We start from the raw sequence: 20,161 nt of genomic DNA, 5'->3' as shown, positions 1-20,161 counted from the left end.
TCAAATTATTATTGGGTTGACAGTTGTTTTGACACTTTCCATCTGTGGAGCTTTGATTCAGATACATGCTTTACATGAGTTCAGCTTCGTGTTAGTGGACTGCAGTGTGAGTCTTCTTTGAAATCTACAACAAAGATAATTTTTTGTTTGTTTGTTTTGTTTTTAATCTATATAGTTCAGAGAATTACAGAACAATTTAGGTTCAGAGGGCTCCCTGGAGGTCCAACACCTCTACTGAAAGCAAGGCCAACTTAGAACAGGTTGCTTAGGTCCCTGTCCACTAAAGTTTTTGGTACCTTAATAGGGTTTCCACATTGTCTCTGGGCAAGGGTTCCAATATTTGGCTACATCATTGTAATTTTTTTCCCTAAGATATAATCAGAATTTCCCTTGTTGCAACTTCATTGTATGATGACATGCTAGTCACTTAACTGAGATGTTTAAATAACAAAATAAGGCTTTGTCAAGTTTGGGTTTTTTTACTGCTCACTTCGTGATCATCTGTATCTAAATTAAACTAATAGTTGTCCTGGCTGAGAAGGTTTGTCAAAGGTTTAGCCATGATAGTTATCCATTAGTCCTCCTAAATAGCATGTTTTTGCTGGATGGCAAGCCTCATGCCTTCCAGATTCTTTCCATTCACTAGAAGCTTTATGTACGCTGTTGGGCTTCTTAATGGACTACTGTTTTGCTGAATCCAGAATTGAAATCATTCATTCTCCATCAGTTTCTGCTTATATAATGTCAGAATACAGAGTGAATTTAAAGGTTCTTGTTCACTGAGAAGGATTTGTAACCCTATTATATATGGAAATAAATAATAAGAATTATAGTATTACATGACAGAGCAGTTGTAACATTCAGCTGGTAATATTGGCAGCATGCTCTGTAGCTTCTAGTGTGAATAATTCTATGTTTTGCTCAGAAAAGTTCTTTCTTACCATGACAGTAAGCGTAAGAATTTTATTTTTAACTTAACAAGTTCCATTATACTTGTGTAAGAATCTACTGTGATTTTCTGTATGGAGATATGTTGTATCTTATAGTACTTTATCTTTAAAAACATTCACCAGGTGATCTCCACAAAAGGAACACAAGGTATTTTGTGCGACTCACTGGAATTTCATGTCCAGTTACTAATACCTCCTTATGTAACTCATATTGATTTTATTTTTTCATCGTGCATGATTCAGTCTTTTACTTACTTGTTCCTTTGCACCACATAATTTCCATCTCCCCATCTGACTGTAACACAGTGTGATTCTGTCCTTTACTTTTCTTTTTGTCTTGCCTTCCTTATGAAATCAAAATGGCCTTTTTCTACTTCTACAGTTGGATGTTATATGTGATGCATCTATAGTATATACGTGCTGTAATTTACCTCCCTGTTTTTCAGCACATTTGAGATGGAATATCCTAGTAGTAGTACACATTGTTCTAGTACACAGCTAAACAAAACTCTTACATAGCTAGAATGAAGCGACCAATCTGATGATTATCAACAACTTTTGCTATGTCGAGTTGTTATTTGTATTTTGTTTTTTAATAAGTGACTTGTATAATATCAGTGATAGAAAAGATATGGAGAATACTGTAAAATGGTGTGGGAATGTCCTTTTTAGTAGCCCCATCTGAGAAACAGCTGTTTGATAGGTAGTGCAATATTCTAGTTCTACTGATCATAAATACACAGACTGTTTCTTAAAACAAAAAATTACTTTTCAAGGTCATTGTTAAACTACACAGTTTTCATATCTCCATAAAGAGTTAAAAAACCTGTCTACTATGCAGTGGGCATCATCCATGGTATAATTACAGGAGAGTGAAAGAGCAGCAGCAACAAAATATTCACAAACAGTCTTTAAAACACATTAAAATATTAGGAATTAAACCAAAACCGGAGTATGATTCAAAAGAACATAAGTAGCTAGTTTGAACAACCAAAGAGAAGATGACCTTGAAATATATTACAAATTGATTTTGGAATGACATAACTTGATTATCTTCAGAAATACAGACATTTACACATTTATGTCACTTTTAAATTATTAGTGAAAGATTCCAGGAAAATATAATTTCATCAAATTGAAATATTGTATTGAAGAATCTGATAAATAAGTCATCTGAGCATATTTGCCAGGCAGTTTCTATGGAGAAGGTACCCTACTTCCATTGTAACTACATGTAATTTCTTCATCCAAAAATCACTTCCAACCCAACCAATATTATAAATCAAACTCACAACAGTACAGAATTAAAAGACATAAAAGAAAAATTCTTTCCTTACCATGGAACGCTCATCTATTTTTAGATGTAGTCAAACATAGTCTGGCAGGCTTATATGGTATAGAAGTGAAATATTTTATGCCTATAACAGTATAAAATAAGTATAAAATATAAAATATTTATAAAAATAATATGTCACATGTTTTCACTTCAAAAATATAGAAAGCATGCGATCTACGTGGGGAAAAATTACACAAGTTGTCAGAAAAAAAGCTGCAGTATTTCTGTTTTATAGCTGATGATACCCATAGAAGAAGAAATTACAGTAGTGTATACCTCTATTGAAAAATAACATATTAATTGAGTTAAAATATTAGCCCCATTATTCAATATAATCCTTCTTCTTAAGCACTGAGCACTGCTTCTAAAGGAAGAATTTAATTATGATCTGCCAAAATGTAATACTAGCTAGTACAATATGTTGGGTTTTTTTGTTGCAGTTGCTTGTAATTGAAGAATCTAAATGAAAAAACTGCATACAATATATGCTGTACTGTGTAGCAGATTTATAAAGCTGTGAGTTTAGCTTGTTGTTGGTCTTATCATGAAAAGGGAAATTGAAGACATGGCAGTAACTTGCAAGATTGAGAATGTTATTAGGTAATGTATTTAGTAAAAGACTAATGAATGATCATTCAATTAAGAGAATTAATTACCATTTCACTTTCAGTGAAAAAGCCTTGAAAATGTCTACTAATAAGTCTTTATAGCTTTGGCCATTCAAGTCTCATAAGGCAGAGTGTCCCCTAATGTTTTGAGAACCTCATTGAACAAAGCTGAAAAGAGTTTGGAGGACCCTGGCACGTGAGGAAGCTCAGTGATCCACCAGGAATCGGTCCAGAAAGTATGTCCGAATCTGTTCTGCAGCTTTTCCTCATGGATGTTCCATTTCTGACAGACAAATCTGCAATACATGGAGTAACCAAGACTTGTGGGCTGCAAAGTTTCATTAAAAAGCATTACCAGAGATTAGCAGCATAGGCAGCTGGATAAAAGCCACTTCAGCATATAAGACAATACAAGCCTGTCTGTGATTTACAACTAGTTCTTGGTCTCCCTTTTCTCTCCATCTCACTGATGTTTATTGAACTGTTTTTGTTTTCCTCAAAGTCTACTTGGTGTTTACCTTTTTCTCAGTAATAACTCCTCTCATTCAAAAAAAAAAAAAGACAAGAAAATGGGGAGTTGGGTGGATGAAATTGATAGGTTTGCCTTCTCCTAAGCAATGGATTCTTCACTTTTTGACTTCAGGCAGGCCTTTCTGCTCTGCACTGGTCTTCAACTCAGAATCTGTGTCAACTTTTCTCCCCCACATGCTGTGCTGTACTTTCTATATTTTGTTACGTTTCTGGCCACTAACTGATTGCGCGTAGTCAATGAGCTTCTAAAAATTAGACTGTAGCTTCTTCCTCACTTACTGCTATAAACAATAATGAATATATAATGCCTCTTTCCCAAACAATATATGGGCTTTCCTGTACTTTCCCAGATGAGACTGAAATTATTTCTGTCTATTAACTTTTTTATGGTTTCAGTTATAGCTAACTGAGGCAGTGTCAAAGGCTGGCTAATTGAGAGGACATTTAAGAGCTTTGCCTTTGTTTAAATCATTGGTAGAACATTTCAGGCAGAGACATATGAGGAAAACTCATGGTTTTGGTTTTGTGCCTGGCAAGAGAGGGTCTTTACTCTGAAATAAACATAGTGAAAAAGTACAGCTATTTTGGGAAGGAATACGTTTAGTCAGTGGTAATGGGTTTTTGTTCAAACTTTAGATGTTGAGCTTGTTGATTAATTTTACTGCATGTCCCAGTAAAAAGAAAATCTTGCCCACATTTAGGCTTATTTCTACAGGTCAAATTTTCCCTGTATTCTTTATGAAATATATAGGTTATCAACTACTAAATTCTACTCTGAGATATTTTTATGGGGCTATCAGAAGTGACCTTACTGGTTGCTAATCCAGAAAATTAAGATATTTTGTCTGTATGTTTGTGTAATTTGTAATATAAATTATTCAGTGCATGCCCATGCCTCTTTCACAGCTCTGCAAAACACCATGCAGTCTGTGGAGCTTTAGAAATTGAAGCTAATTGCTATGATTAGCAATAGGTATAAGTCACTCTGGACATATACTTCATACTGTTTTTACTAATTAATCATTTATTTTACTGAGGGAAATTGCAGCTGTCTGTGGCTGTCATTAAAACTTAATGTATCCAATACAGTGTTTTTAGATTGCACTTGAAAAAATGAGAAATGTGGAAAATTATGTCAAAATCACTGTGAGACTGGCCATGACAGTTGCCTGAGACCTGGGGGACAGAGTGAGACCATTCAGTCTGCAATTAGCCTGTCAGATATCAATGGCTACATTACTTCTCTGCATGCATCTTTCACCTCATCAGTAAAATAAGCATAATTATAGAGTCTTCTTTTATGCTGCACTTACAAGCTACTAATGGAATGTACTAAGAGAAAGCTGAGTGTTCTTTGCAATATTTTGTAGACTGATTGCTAAGCAATATGGAATTGGCCTTAAACTATGGGTTTTAAAGATATTAAAGCTTTTCCTGCAGTCCGCTATGAAATGTATTGTTTACTAATATTGTCTGTTAGCCACTTAGGAAGCAATAGCAAGTTTAATACACTGTGAAATACTGCAGGTTTTCTTCCTTTAAGTAACTTTGTAATTAACCACTGTAGCATTGCTGATTTATTCAACAACTCTGCATTTAATGCAGTCCCTTTTATCAAGTAATTCATGCTGGAAATTGGTAATTCCTTCATTTCATGGTGTGTTGACACTGCATATACCCATAAATTTAAATAACTAATAATAAAAATGTACTAGATTTAGTAATAGGATTTAACTTTATCATATTAAATTGCTTTTTCACTTGGAAATATACGTTGGCATACCCTTGCCCAGCTGCCTGCAAAGAGAGTGCAGAACACCCCATTGCACACTTTGTATATATTTTCTAGTAACATATCTCAGGATAACGGAGAATATTGGGAGCTGGTGGATATAATCAGATGTTCTTTTTGGCAGTGAAGATGTTTTATTCTAAGTTTACCAATTATAAGGCATTTAATAAGAACAAACAAACCCAGTGTTTGTTATTTAGTTCGATATTCTTGAGGTACAAGAAAACTCTTTTTTCCCCTATGTTTTTTAGGCAAGCTGCATAGGACAAATACCGTCTCCAACATTGTCATCATGTGTGGTGAACTTAGCTGAAATAGGTTGTAATGCTGCAATTCCAGTCCCAGTCCTATTGCTTAGGTTTCTTAGCTGAATAAGTGGTAGTTCAGATAATTAAAAAAGGTTCTGGAGAACTGTCAGACTATTTTGGTGTGTGCAATAGAGATTTCAGTGTGTTCAACATTTAAAATTTCTCAAGATTGTTTACAGTTGTTTAATAGTACTTGGGAAAAACATTTACCTGGCAGATCAAGGCATGTTTTCCAGTGATTCATTTAGAAGATCTCGTTTGGTAGAAGTTCAGCAGTTTGGGGAAGGGTTAAGAAAAAGGTTGTATATGTCTGTATCTTAGAATCAAATAATCATTTAGGTTGGAAAAGACCCGTAAGATCAAGTGCAACCATAAACCTAACACTGCCAAGTCCACCACTAGTCTATGTCCCTAAGCACCACATCTTACACGTCTCTTAAATACCTCCAGGGATGGTGACTCAACTGCTTCCCTGGGCAGCCTGTTCCAATGCTCGAGAACCCTTTTGGTGAAGAAATTTTTCCTCACATCCAATCTAAACCTCCCTGGCACAACTTGAGGCCGTTTCCTCTTGTTCTGTTGTTTGTTCATTGGGAGAAGAGACCCATACCCATGTCGCTACAACCTCCTTTCAGGTAGCTATGGAGAGCATTAAGGTGTCCCCTCAGCTTCCTTTTCTCTTCAGGCTAAACAACCCCAATTCCCTCAGCCATTCCTCATAAGACTTGTTCTCTAGGCCCTTCACCGGCTTCATTGCTCTTCTTTGGACATACTCCAGCACCTCAATGTCTTTCTTGTAGTGAGGGTCCCAAAACCGAACACAGTATTCAAGGTGCATCCTCACCAGTGCTGACTATAGGGGGATGATTGCTTCCCTGGTCCTGCTGGCCATACTATTTCTGATATAAGCCAGGATGCTGTTGGCTTTTTTGGTGACCTGGGCACACTGCCGGCTCATATTCAGCTGGCTGTCGACCAACACCCCCACGTCTTTTTCTGCCGGGCAGCTTTCCAGCCACTCTTCCCCAAGCCTGTAGTGTTGCATGGGGTTGCTGTGACCGAAGTGCAGGACCCGGCACTTGGCCTTGTGGAACCTCATACAATTGGCCTCGGCCCATCGATCCAGCCTGTCCAGATCCCTCTGGAGAGCCCTTCTGCCCTCAAGAAGATCACCTCCCACCCAACTTGGTGTTGTCTGCAACCTTACTGAGGGTGCGGTACTCAATCCCCTCGTCAAGATCACTGATGAAGATATTAAACAGAACTGGCCCCAATACTGAACCCTGGGGAACACCACTTGTGACCGGCCGCCAACTGGATTTAACTCCATTCACCACCACTCTTGGGGCCTGGCCATCCAGACAGTTTTTTACCCAGCAAAGAGTACACAGCAAGGAGTACACCCATCGAAGCCACGAGCAGTCAGTTTCTCCAGCAGAATGCTGTGGGAAACAGTGTTAAAGGCTCTACTCAAGTTTAGGTAGACAACATCCACAGCCTTTTCCTCATCCATTAAGTGGGTCACCTTGTCATAGAGGGAGATCAGTTTAGTCAAGCAGGACCTGCCTTCCATAAACCCATGCTGACTGGGCCTGACCACCTGGTTGTCCTTTATGTGCCGCGTGATGGCACTCAAGATGGTCTGCTCCATAACCTTCCCTGCCGCCAAGGTCAGACTGACAGGCCTGTAGTTCTGCAGATCCCCCTTCCAGCCATTGTTGTAGATGGGTGTCATGTTTGCTAACCTCCAGTTGACTGGGACTTCCCTGGTTAGCCAGGACTGCTGATAAATGATGGAAAGTGGCTTGGTGAGCACTTCCACCAGCTCCCTCAGTACCCTTGGGTGGATCCCATCCAGCCCCATAGGCATGGGCTTCATTCTGCTCCCTGTCTTCCAGCTCAGGGGGCTGGGTACCCTGAGAACAACTGGTATTACTATGAAAGACTGAGGCAAAGAAGGCATTAAGTACCTCAGCCTTTTCCTCGCCCTTTGTCACTCTGTTTCCCCTCACATCTGATAAACGATGGAGATTCTCCTTAGCCCTCCTTTTGTTGTTAGTGTATTTATAGAAACATTTTTTATTGTCATGGCAGTAGCCAGGATTAAGTTCTAATTGGGCTTTGGCTCTTCTAATTCTCTCCCTGCATATCCTCACGGCATTCCTGTAGTCCTCCTGAGTTGCCTGTCCCTTCTTCCAAAGGTCAGAAACTCCCCCCCGCCCCGCCCCGAGTTCCAGCCAAAGCTCTCTGTTCAGCCAGGCTGGTCTTCTTCACCGTCGGCTCATCTTTCAGCACACTGGAACGGCCTGCTCCTGCACCTTTAAGATTTCCTTCATGAAGAATGTCCAGCCTTCCTGGACTCCTTTGCCCTTCAGGATCTTTATACTTTACAACAGGTGCTTCTGACAGTGTGTTCATTTGCTGACACTCTATGTTTACTTAACGAGTGTGAAGTTACAGGCTGGCACTAGCACACAGCTCTGGGGTCCTGTGGAGTCACACTAATCTCATCTCAAGAAAAAGATTTTCGGATGTGATCCAACTCAGTTATCAGTTCCTGTCAATGCCCACACTCATGATGAAGTTCTTTTGCAGGCCATGTTCCGAGCGTTTTTGAGCCATGCTTTGAGATTATCAGTTTCAAATGCACTCATTTGTAATACTGAAGAATGGAAAATTTCTCTCCTCTTTTTATGTTCTGTTTGTTCTGCTGCTGACCTAGTGACTTAATCTTCGTAGACTACATATGTCTGTGTGCTGCAGCCTTATTGAAACAAGATTCACCATGAAACACGTAGTCCTCCCACAGGTAGCGATTATATTGATATATGTGTCTACTCCATATATTCAGAAGGCAAATGAGTAGCTTCTTTCTTACTTCTCCTGTGGTTGCCTGAATGAAACGTTTTCAGATGACAGTGTGATCTGCTCCAGGTCAGCATGGATTTGTATAACATGTTGCCCCAGCCTCCTCAACAGCCAAGTCTTAACAGCACGTTGCAGAGAAGCATTAAATAGCAACCCCATTAATATGTAATGTCCCAACATCAGCAGTTCTGTGCAATTGGCTGTGATTAACTTGTGGCTGAAGACCATAAAATTATAACAGCTACAAAAATGAAACCATTTTCCCATTTAGTACTTCCATGGTTTTGATCAGTTGCTGCAGGTCAGTCAGCTAAATCCTACCCGACACTCCTTGGCAATGGAGCTGATCACAACAATTACATTTTCTGATAAATCTGCAAATACTGAGAAGTGCCTTGCAAAATAACGAGCTAGCAGTGGAAGAAATCCAGAACGTCTGTAAAAGTCTGTAGAAGGAATTGATTACACTCAGTTGTTAGAGCTCATGAGTAATTTTGAGCTAAAAGAGACATTTAGTACAGACAGTAGATGGAAGAGTTCCTGATAAGAAAACGAGTAATACTGCCAGATCTAACAAATTTCCCAGTGATTTATCCCGTTCTATTTCCAATTGCTTTTTGTTAAAAAGAGTGGGATGAAGATGAGTGCACAACACCCAAGCTGCACTATAATTGAATTTCCTGCAAATTTACTGGGGTTGTAGATATGAAAATACCAACTTGTCAAACAGTTTTGTAACTTGCAAAGGAGCATTTAGTATGAGGCTTATAGCTGGTGCCATTGCCTTCAAGCCCAGTAGGTTAAAAACCCCCCATATTATCCTCATTTAAATAGTTTCTCAACTCCTGAAGTTTCACAGTCCTGTATTCCAGCCATATTAAGATTTTTGCTTCCTCAGGATAGGTTTCAGATATTTCCTGACATGGAAAAATCACTGGTTATATAGATAAAGCACTAAAACTGATGATGCGCAACTGTTGCCATAAATGGATGTACAGGAAGAATAAAAATGTAATAGATAAAAATGTAGGTCTAGTATTCAGGTAGAGGAGTGCCAACCATGCATGTAGTTACCCATTTCAATATTTGTGTTTGTATATGACCATATAGATGATTTGGCAGAATTTAAATTTAATCTCTTAATTAATTATCCCTTACCCTTGATCAGCCAGGATTTATGAAACAAGTGCTAGTGTGGTTGCAGGAGAAATTCTCACAGTTCACAGGATGGATCTTCGCATAGCTCTGTGCTGCGGATTTATTTAATGTTTTCTCTGCACAGTGCATGCCATTACTTTGTAGCCCAGGTTATCAGAACAGTGCTGATCATTTTCCTAGTGGAAGAAAGAAAAGATATGAAAACTGTTGATATAGCATGCTTACATAAATTCATGATTATGGCCAAAATAATAGTCCTCATTTTGTACAGTCTGGCTCCATTTTAATTCATGAAGATGAAGTGATTTTTTTGAAGGGTGACATGAAAAGGTAACCAGTGACAGAAAAGGTAACCTTTTTTTGGAAAAGGATTAGAAATTTACACATCAGGGACATATCCTACACCTGGTTTTGTAATTGTCCAAAGCCAGTTGGTAGACACATCTATTTTTTTTTATGAACATGTGGTGTATATAAAGAAATATTGCATATGTCTAATAATCTGTATTTCTTTCCTTTATATACCTTAATATTATAAATACAGCAGTTTTCTGCCTTCAGTCAGAGCCTCAGCTGGGTGTGAAATAGCATAGGTCCATTTAATCCAGCTGGTACTTGATGCCTTCTCAGAAAGCTGCTCTCTTCATCTTTCTCTCTCCTTAGGTTTTCACATTCATGGTGACCTCCCCTTACAGAGACGGTAATCGTACAGGTGATTTAGAGCTCATGGATGAAAAATGCAAAGTTAGCTCATGCCTAGGAATTAATTTTTTTTTTTTTAATTTAAATTAAAAACTCTCCTCTGTTTTCACTCCTGGACTCAAAAAATTTTGGGAAGTTGTCAGGTAAAAGCAATATCCTCATTTATGAGCTTAAAAGAGAGGATTCTTCTTTTTATCAACAGTTCTTATGTCAAATCTGTGTGACGATAATCTAGATGGGAACAAAGATATGTTCAGAAATAATTGATGTTGCCTCAGTAGAAACTGAGCATGTCATAAAGCAGCTAAGCAAGGATACAGTTTGACAACTTACCTCTTTTAAGCAGGATAGAGATAACTAGAATGAATGGCTAGCCAAGGATCACTTATATTCTAGGATTTTTATTTATTTTATGTGGCTCAATTTTTCCTATTCCTATTCCTATTGGACAAATCATTACTGATTTTTTCTTTATTTTATTTTATTTTTTTATGTAAGGGAAACAGCTCTTGGGTCACAGCTACAAAATGCCACTATGGAAAAAGAGGGCCAGGTTTCTATTACTTGCCACCCCATGCACAATCTCTTCTAAAAATTGTTCTTCACTTTTGATTTAAACTATGTTATGAATTTAGATCAGTGATGAAATAAATGCTTGAATCTCTGGTGTATAGCCATGCCAGTCTTGCTCATCTGTGTAAGACCTTTACTGCTATTAAACTCCCAGTAATAGCACAGAGAAAGCAAGCAGTGTTTGTGTCAGTCCTTTTGCTATGAGAATGAGCACTTGTTTTTCTCTCTAGTCCCCAACCCCCTGTGGGGTTAGAAGACTTAGCAGTCTTTTTTTCCATCTAGGCTTTGTGATGCAGCTTTGGATCAGATGATGTCTTAAGCTTGTACTCCTAGCCTGTCTGATACTTTGTTTCTCATGCACAGTGCTATAGAGCAATGATTGCTTTCCAAATAAGACTAGCATGGTGAATGTAGAGAGAGACGGTTTAGTGTGTCTGGATGTTTTATAGATAAAAGATTTAACCAAAATAATCACTTAAGATCACAGTAGTGGAACCTTTACTGATTTGCTCCATCAGAAGGAAGAACGTTATACTCCTTTTGTGTAGGCTACTTTGACATTTAAACAGAGAGTTAGCTTTTCTGGAGTACTCAAACTGAACATTCAAGGTAAAGTTTAAAATAACCCAGGATAAAAATACTGCTAATCATACTGACTTTTGTAAAACCAGTCAACTATCATAAGTGTATGCTGGCTAGTTCTCTTTCTTGTTAAAGATCTCTTTCAAAGCTCTTTGAGGCAATGGAGAGCTCTGCATTGATGCTAGTGAGCTTTGGATAACTCCCTGAATGCATAAGACAGTGACATCAAAATGAATTTGTATTCATAGTTTCTGTTCGTATGTGGTTGTCATTATAATATGCATTCTGGTGGTGCCAGACTGCTTTTTTCATTGTGATTGTATGTGCATGTCTGTGGGTAAAATGTGGGTATATAGCTGTAAATTATTTATCTATTTTTACAATAAATTAGTTAAGATACATGTGGTTTTGTAATACGCACATGAGCATATAGTTCTTACAGATATACCTAAAATAAGCCCACTGTCTCTTGCTAATTACACTGATGGTAGTAATGAATTTGCTGCTAAAAACTGAAACCATACTAAAACCCCATAATATAATTCCAAATAAAAAATCTTTTTAAAATCTGTGTTTCTTAGACTGTTGTTTAGATGCTGCTCTTTCCTACCCAACGTCATTCAGTTGCTCTTCACAACAGAGTTTTCTAATGAATATGAACTTTTATATATTTATTTTGAGTTTTGCGATTAATCTCTTTCTTAGTTGTGTCTTTTTTTATTGTGGTGCCATTATGTTTTAACAATGCAGGCTTCATAAGTATATTTTGTGTGGCAGTTTTGCAGGCTATATTTTACCATACAATGTAGTTTGCTCATACAATATTTGACTGTTTGTTTATATATTCATACAATTGAAATTTTTTTACACAACTTAAGCATTTTTCTATCTATCTCATGGTTTTGGCAGCTTCTTGAACAATTTTTTAGTGCAAAATATAATTGTTTACTACTTATATTCCAGTAGTACTATTGGATAAATTATTTTTTCGTATTCTAGTCACTTTAGGACTTCCATTGCATGCAATGTATTTGGCTAGAATTAGTAAGAATTAGCATACAATACTATACGAGTATTAGAATTAGTACACAATATTCTTATCATTAGTTTGATATTATTCAGTTTTCTTCCCACCATATGTTTCCATCTGAATACTGTAGAGGATCTTAGAGAGGCATTTTTTAATATTTTGACAGCATTTAAAGATAGAAAAAATTGCATTGCATAAACACCAAGTTTCTGGTGTATCCTTAAGCACACTAGGATGAACTTTGGTAATATAATATTGTCATAGCATAATAGTATGTTCTCCATAGTGTTTAAATTGATACTGTTTATAAGTGATTTTCAGAACTGTGGACAGATAGCTGAAATGCAGTGTGGTCTTACAGATGCTACGGGAAAACAACTGACATTTTGGTAGTTTGATAGAGTAAGTATTTTATGGAATGTTTGCATCAGAGCTGGAAGAAGGCACCCTGAGCATGTAGTGGCAGAATCACCCCAGGTCTTCAAAGCCCGTGCTTGCTTGCATCATTTGCATTTGTTCATGTAGTAGGAGCAGGATATAAATGGATATATAGTGAGTCTTCAAGAGCATATTATTCTCATGCTGAATTTTATCTTTTATGATCTCATTTAGTTTTGTCTGTGCTGTGGTTACAATTTAGAACGCTGTTCCATTTTCTATGGAATGAAGGTAGAAATGAACCTTTTTGACATGCTGGGAACTGAAAATATGTGTTCTTCTAGAGCTATTTCAATGTGTCAGAATAATCAAAATGTACATAGCCATAAACTAATTTTTCATTCATATCTTCTTTTTGGGAAATGCAATACTGGCAGTGATAGCTTTATTCATGTGTGTCATTCAGAAAGGCATTCTGTGCAAGTTACACCAAAAAAACCCCCTTCATTACATCCATCTTGGGTTTAATGTTAAATTGCAAATTCTTGCCATGATTTGGAATATAGCTGCAGAAAGGAGAGGGCATGAAGCAAAGGCGCAAAAATAGGAACAGGAGAAAAGCAGTGAAATGTGAACTAAATGTGCGGAATAGAAATGCTTCGCTGGAAGGGCAGTTGTTTGAGCTAGTCTGGCACCTTGACAGGCCTGCTTCTGTATTGATATTTGCTGAAGCAAGTAATTTATCCTGACAGTAACTTTGCCAGTACTGCAAGAATCCTATTTCACTAAGATTAACACCTTCTCCCTTGTTTCCAAGAACAAATATGCTTTATTTCTTGTTTCTGGATCTTCTTGTCATCTGTCTTACTGGTCTCACTGTGGTTTGTGTGTGTGCGCTTTAGCAAGTGTTTTTCATGAACTCAAGAAATAAGATCTAGCAGCTGAGCTTTTTAGCTTTCTTAAGATTTTTGGTTTTGTTTTGTTTGTTTGTTTTTTAATTTAATTTTATTTTGACAAGACAGCACTGCATCATGTGAGAGTTCAGCCTCTGGTCTGCTGCCCCAATTACTGCTAGTGTTAAAAGTTTTATCACTTTAGCATATCAAGAACTAGGGTTTTTTTCTCCTTAATTCCTTCTCCTGTTGTAAGACTGTGAGCTCCAACTGCAAGAGAAAGGAAGAAGACAAAAACTTGGGGTATCCATTATTCCAGATGGCTTTTGGAGCAAAAATGTGAAATATTCATATACTGCCTGCTGAATTCTCAAATTATCCTGAAAGTTTAAAAAACCCCCTAAGATGTGTGGAGTTTTTCTTCCTATATTAGGTTTTAAGGCAGAGCTTTATTTAGAGAAGTTTCTGCCCAGCAGAACACATTGATAGCTTGCAATATTGGCAGGGGAGAGGGCAATGTGTACTGCCGGATACCAGCAAAGAGGCTGCTTATACCAAAGCACAGTGTTTAGTTTCACAGCATGATTGGCAAAGTACAGCTGAAATTAAAATAATGACATTAATGAAAACTGGGCTAAATTTTTAGGTAAACTCAAGCACAAACTGTAGCTTGTGTATTTTTCTGATTTTTATGTGGGCTCATTCCAACAATTCTTAATTTTCACTGAAAACAACAAATCCGAAATCTGCCATTCTTCTCAGTTTCAAATACTAGTATGCTTCATGTCATGGGCTTGCTGCATAAGGAGTCAAATAATCACTAGCGCAGTTTTTGCCATGGATGCCTGAATTCCAGTTTTCTACCGGAGTTCAACACACAGCAGCTCAGTTGCAGCATGATGTACAGGCTTTAATGAAACAGATGAAGTCAATCTGCAACTTGAATTTACAAGTTGTAAAATAACCAGTGCACAGCAGATGGAGGCACTCCTCACACACTGACCCTCTAGAAAGGCTCTCAGAGCCTGCCTCGATTAGCCATTCAAGCTGGACTATGACATGAAATAATTGGGGTGCTGCACAGCAGTCACTTCTACTGACAAAGCCTCCCGCTTCCATTCTTGTATGTAAAGCAAATGCATGCACTGACTATTCTGGTAATGCTGACTTTTTTCTACATAGACTCTATCTATCTAGAAAATAATGTTTTTGAAGCAACTTAGATTTCAGTAGCCTTAAATAGTGGACTTACACCAGTGGTTGTGGTAATTTAATTTCTGCTGAAGTAGTTTAAAAGAAAATAATGGCTGTATGAATTTACGGTTACATTCATTTAGCTGCTCTCCTGCTAAATGTTTTCTCCTCTCCCCAAAAGTACTTTTTTTTAAAAAAGCACTGAAGACCTAGTTTAAATTCTGAGAGCTAGGGATCTCAACAGCTTGACAGAGTTTTCACATATGAGGCCTCTGTGGGCACCAAGAAGCTTCTGTGTCTCTGTGCAGCACAGATGTATTCTGAGCAGTGCTACGTTTATAACTCCGTTCTTTTGCATACTAACAGAAAATGTAGTGCAGTCATCAGTTTTATTTTGAAAGTCTGCCTATTGCAATTGTTTTGTCTTTGACTAGACCATGAAAAGATCCTTGGCTGTGAAAATTAAAAAGCTTTGTTGTTGCTGTTATCGTTTGATTATAGTACAGAAGTGGTACGGTACAAGTTAGCTCAGACTAATTCTATTTACAAAATTAATCTATGTATCTACCTATAACTAGAATAAATATTGTCATGCTTTAATGTAATCTTAATATTTTCTCAAGCCAAATCAATTCCAAAAGTTAGATGTTTGCAAAGGTAAGTTCATGACGGCTGTGCGGTTCTCACCTGTGCTTCCAATGCACCATTGCATTCCAGACAGCACTTCGGACAAAAGACTCCTTAAACCTGCTTTTAGAAATATGGCTGATGCTGTTCTTGATCTGCATTTGTCACCTGTGCTTTAAACATTCTTTTTTTAGGTGTTCCGAATATTTGTGAATACTTTGTGAACATTGCAAGATACCAATATTTGCCTTTTATTTTAGTCCATCCAGGGGTGGATTAATTAATAGTAAATTTCTGCTACCATGTATCACTGGCCTCTTGCTCTGCATATGCTTATCACTTTTTGTAATATCCATCTTTCCAGTGTCTATCTGGTATATAGAAAGTCAATTAAACTCTTTCCATTAACCATAATAAGTGCCAATTGAAAGAATCCTCCAAAAGAGTCTTTCCATCTCCTTTAAAATAAATTTTACAGGGTTTAATGTAGAATTATAAGCCTTTATTAAGGTGGTTTTTTTCTGTCCTCTAAAAATTAATAGACTACTGTCCAGTTACTATAGAATTTTGTAGGACTTGAAAGACCTATTAAAAACTTAGCATTTTCTGTGGAACCTGTACATTGGCTTTGTTGTGTTTTCACCTTCATTGTTAAAAGACAGAAACAGATTAATCACTAAGGTCATACAGCTCTGTGTTTAGGGCACATACATGCTTGTATGCCTAATCGTACTACACCCTGTAAAAACTTTATGGTTTTTAGGTTTTTCAAGCCACATGGCCAAAACATTCATGTAGTTTTGTATACAAATACCAATGTCGATTGCTTTCAAAGACAAAACTGAAGCGATTTTGAAGTGCATGCATGCATATAGAATGACTTTTGGAAGTAGAAGGAAAGTTGTCTTAAGTTCCAGTAAAAGCGAGATAAACCCCGGTGTATATATTCTGAATTAATATCTAGTTTCAAATGAACTCATACCTTTAGGTCCAATCATCAGGAATTTTAGTACTACCTGAAAAATTTGCAGTTGTTTATTTGTATTTGTATACTGTTAGTTTTTTTAATAGAGTGGCTTAATCATATGCTGATTATAAGAAGCAATAGATCTAGGAAGAAAAGGCAAACACAGCCTTGGAAAGAAGGAAGAAAACTTTATAGCATGCAGAAAACGAAAGGCTTCTCAGATTACCTGAGACTACCTCTGAGCTGATTTCTTGGTGGGAATAGATTTTTTTTTTTTTTTTTAAATGAAATATGTTTGTGTGGGAGATGAACAAATTGTGTAAAACTTCCAAGAGGCATTTTTAAGTAGACAGTTTTACATGCTTAGCAGCTGTTAAACTATGTCCACTGTTTTAAATGCCTTCAGGGAGCAGAAGCAGTTGTTTTAGAAACAATATATAGAATGGCAAGAGCTTGGTGATTTATTCTGCCGAGCTGCTGCTACTTTCTGTTTCAAAACTTCTAGCAAATGTTTCCTGTAGTCTTAGTTTTTCATTCTGAAAAAGATAGAAACCCAGGAGATTTTCATCTGGTGCTTTCTCATTCTCTCATATAAAATAGTTTTTGCTCTATACCAAGACTACAGCAGATGAATTGCTATAGTATCAGTCTTTTAGCATGTGTCAACACAAGGAGCAGCTGGTAACTGCTCTTCTTAGAGGAAGCCTGAGGAAGAAATGATGTTTCATTTCCTGCCGTGCTCTTCTTTTGGGCAAGGGAAGATCAGGAAAGAGAGGGGAACTAGTACAGTCCTTCAAAGAGGGAATCTCATTTCCTGCCTTGTGCCTGTTCTGCTGCACTGACTGCAAGTCAGGAAAAGTAAACCTCTGCCTTCTCTTGATGTATAGCTTCAACACCTCTATAACAGGAAGGGACAATCTACTGGGCAGTCACCAATGGAGTCATTAGACCAAAGCAATTTCTGGGTAGGACAAGTAAGGTTGGACGAGTAAGTAATTTATTCTTCTACATGGCTGAGAGCACATCAGCAAATTCTGACCGCCTTCTGCAGTTTCCATGTACTAAAAAGCCTTTTCAAATTAAGCAACTGTCATGGTTTAAGCCCAGCCAGCAACTAAGCACCATGGAGCTGCTCACTCACTCCCCCCGACCCAGTGGGATGGGGGAGAAAATTGGGAAAAGCAGTAAAACTCGTGGGTTGAGATAAGAACGGTTTAATAGAACAGAAAAGAAGAAACTAATAATGATAATGATAACACTAATAAAATGACAACAGCAGTAATAAAAAGATTGGAATGTACAAATGATGCGCAGTGCAATTGCTCACCACCCGCCGACCGGCACCCAGTTAGTCCCCTAAGCTGCAATTCCCCGCCCCCACTTCCCAGTTCCTATACTAGATGTGACGTCACATGGTATGGAATACCCCTTTGGCCAGTTTGGGTCAGGTGCGCTGGCTGTGTCCTGTGCCAACTTCTTGTGCCCCTCCAGCCTTCTCGCTGGCTGGGCATGAGAAGCTGAAAAATCCTTGACTTTAGACTAAACACTGCTGAGCAACAACTGAAAACATCAGTGTGTTATCAACATTCTTTGCATACTGAACTCAAAACATAGCACTGTACCAGCTACTAGGAAGACAGTTAACCCTATCCCAGCTGAAACCAGGACAGCAACATTTACCAACATTTTGCAAACACATAGAACAAGAAAGACTGCTTTTTGAGTTTACCTTTGAATGTAATATAAATATGCATATGTGTTTTACAGTGCCTCTGTGAATGATCTCATATTTGTCACATACAGGTTTAGCTTTAAATTTTGAAGAATACATGAGCTAGAAAGTGGATGTTTCTTCCTACAAGGAGGGCTAGCGTTTATGAGCCACGTATGTCCTACTTGTATTTTCAAATGACAAGCCTTTTCAAATGGTGAACTTGTTTCCTGCCTGATGCTTACACAGACGTTTTCTGGTACTTAGAAGTGCATTTGCAGATTGCAGAGCCAAGCAAGTTTCACAGCATGACAGACCAAACTCTAAACACTGTTGCTGAACGTAGGGGGAAGACGAAATTATCCGTTTTAAAATTTCTGTCAGTCATTATACATGATGGCAAGCTTCAACTTTAAATTGGAACTTAGTGGAATAAAAATAGCTGGGAATAAAATTAAAACATAATATAGTGAATCTAACCTCTTTACATGGAATACTACTTTTTAAAAGTTATAAGGAAAAACCCAGAGGTGGCAAAATATATCATTTTCAGTCTGGAGAAAGATTGATATCCTTAAAATGTGTCTTACCATGCCAAAAATAATCTTTATGCTAATGGACAGTCCTTATAATATTGTCTATAGATAATTAGAAATTATGAAAGAGGGCAGGAGACCTTGAGTTCACATTAATAAAGTAGTACAGTGAGGGAGGATAGAGAATAGCTAATATGTACTGCTGTCTGGCAGACAATATGAAAGGATATTTAATTTTGATACTAAATCAAAATTGTGGTAGGAAATGGAAGACAAACTTCTTTCCTTCCTAAAAAAAGGATAAAATTAGATCTTCTTTGGCTGTTTTTAATGATAGGTTCAAGAATAGTAAAGGCTCTTCTTATAGCTGCTTCCCTCACTGAGAAGAGTGTCCCAGAGATGTAGGGACATTTGCATTTGGTTTTGAATATCATAGATGGTACTTTCCATTTATCAGAGAGAATGGAGAGGAAAGAGAATGTTATAGGCACTGGGTAGGAGTGGTAAGGTGTGGGCAATGGAGAATTAAATATATCCATCAGTTATCAGACTATAAGGAATAGGAACCACCCTTCCTGGAGCAGTTTGCTAATATGTACACGGGAAGGAAATGAGAATACAAGAACTAAAAGAGATTTTTCTGAAGCGGTATTAAGGTCTAATAGGAATGGTGGAACCATTTGTTTATATTCAGACATAATATGCTGAATTATGAGAAACACAATGTTAGGGGTAGTAGTGTGTGTCCTCAAGCTTTCTTGTGTGATTTCTTTAAGTAAAAAATAACTTATTATAAGATTGAGTGACAATGGCATTTTGAGTTCATCCATCTGTGAGAAATGCTATGCCAGCGCTGCTTTTGATCTGTGGTCTTCTGGAACTCTGACAGGTTTGTGTGGAATTACCTTGGTTTGCTGTAGCCAAGAATATACAAACTTGAACAAACACCGTGGTGGTTCAGCCACCTTCAATTTCTTCTGGAAATCCAGAGCTTCCACTGGTGTCTGGAGCATAATGTGGGCCCTGCATGTATGTGTATAAGGACTGAAGGGGGAGTGCGAGCGAGATGAGATTTTCGTGCTCTATTTTCATAATTCCATACACAGCAGGAAGTAAAAAATGAACAGATGAAGACAAAGGCATGATGAATAATGTAATATAAGACTCAGTAAGGATTATTCTTTTTGATTAGCTATTCTTAAGGTTTCTCTTGAAGGTCAGCAGTGTCATAGGTTCCCACGTTGTTTCAGTTTTGATGAGAGCTTTCTATGTGCATCTCCCAAGGTGGCAAAACCTCACTCCAAGTTCAGGGTGTTTTAGGGGAAGAACCCTGTCTTCCTACAAAGGTTCTTGCAGACTTCTACCTTATCATAAACTGCACTCTTTGAAGTTATGTACACTAGCAAGGCATTAGGTA

General features: G+C 37.6%; 1 protein-coding gene across 10 annotated transcripts in view; it reads left to right on the top strand.

The window, feature by feature from the left end:
* The window catches only part of CCSER1 (coiled-coil serine rich protein 1), a 723,849-nt gene that overhangs the window by 286,109 nt on the left and 417,579 nt on the right, over window positions 1-20,161 (top strand). The gene's annotated exons all lie outside the window — the stretch shown is intronic.

The sequence above is a fragment of the Haliaeetus albicilla genome, chromosome 1, assembly GCF_947461875.1.
Source record: "Haliaeetus albicilla chromosome 1, bHalAlb1.1, whole genome shotgun sequence".
Lineage (NCBI taxonomy): Eukaryota > Metazoa > Chordata > Aves > Accipitriformes > Accipitridae > Haliaeetus > Haliaeetus albicilla.
The sequence above is the reverse complement of the archived record's forward strand: the minus strand, read 5'-3'. Positions and strand labels throughout refer to the sequence as shown.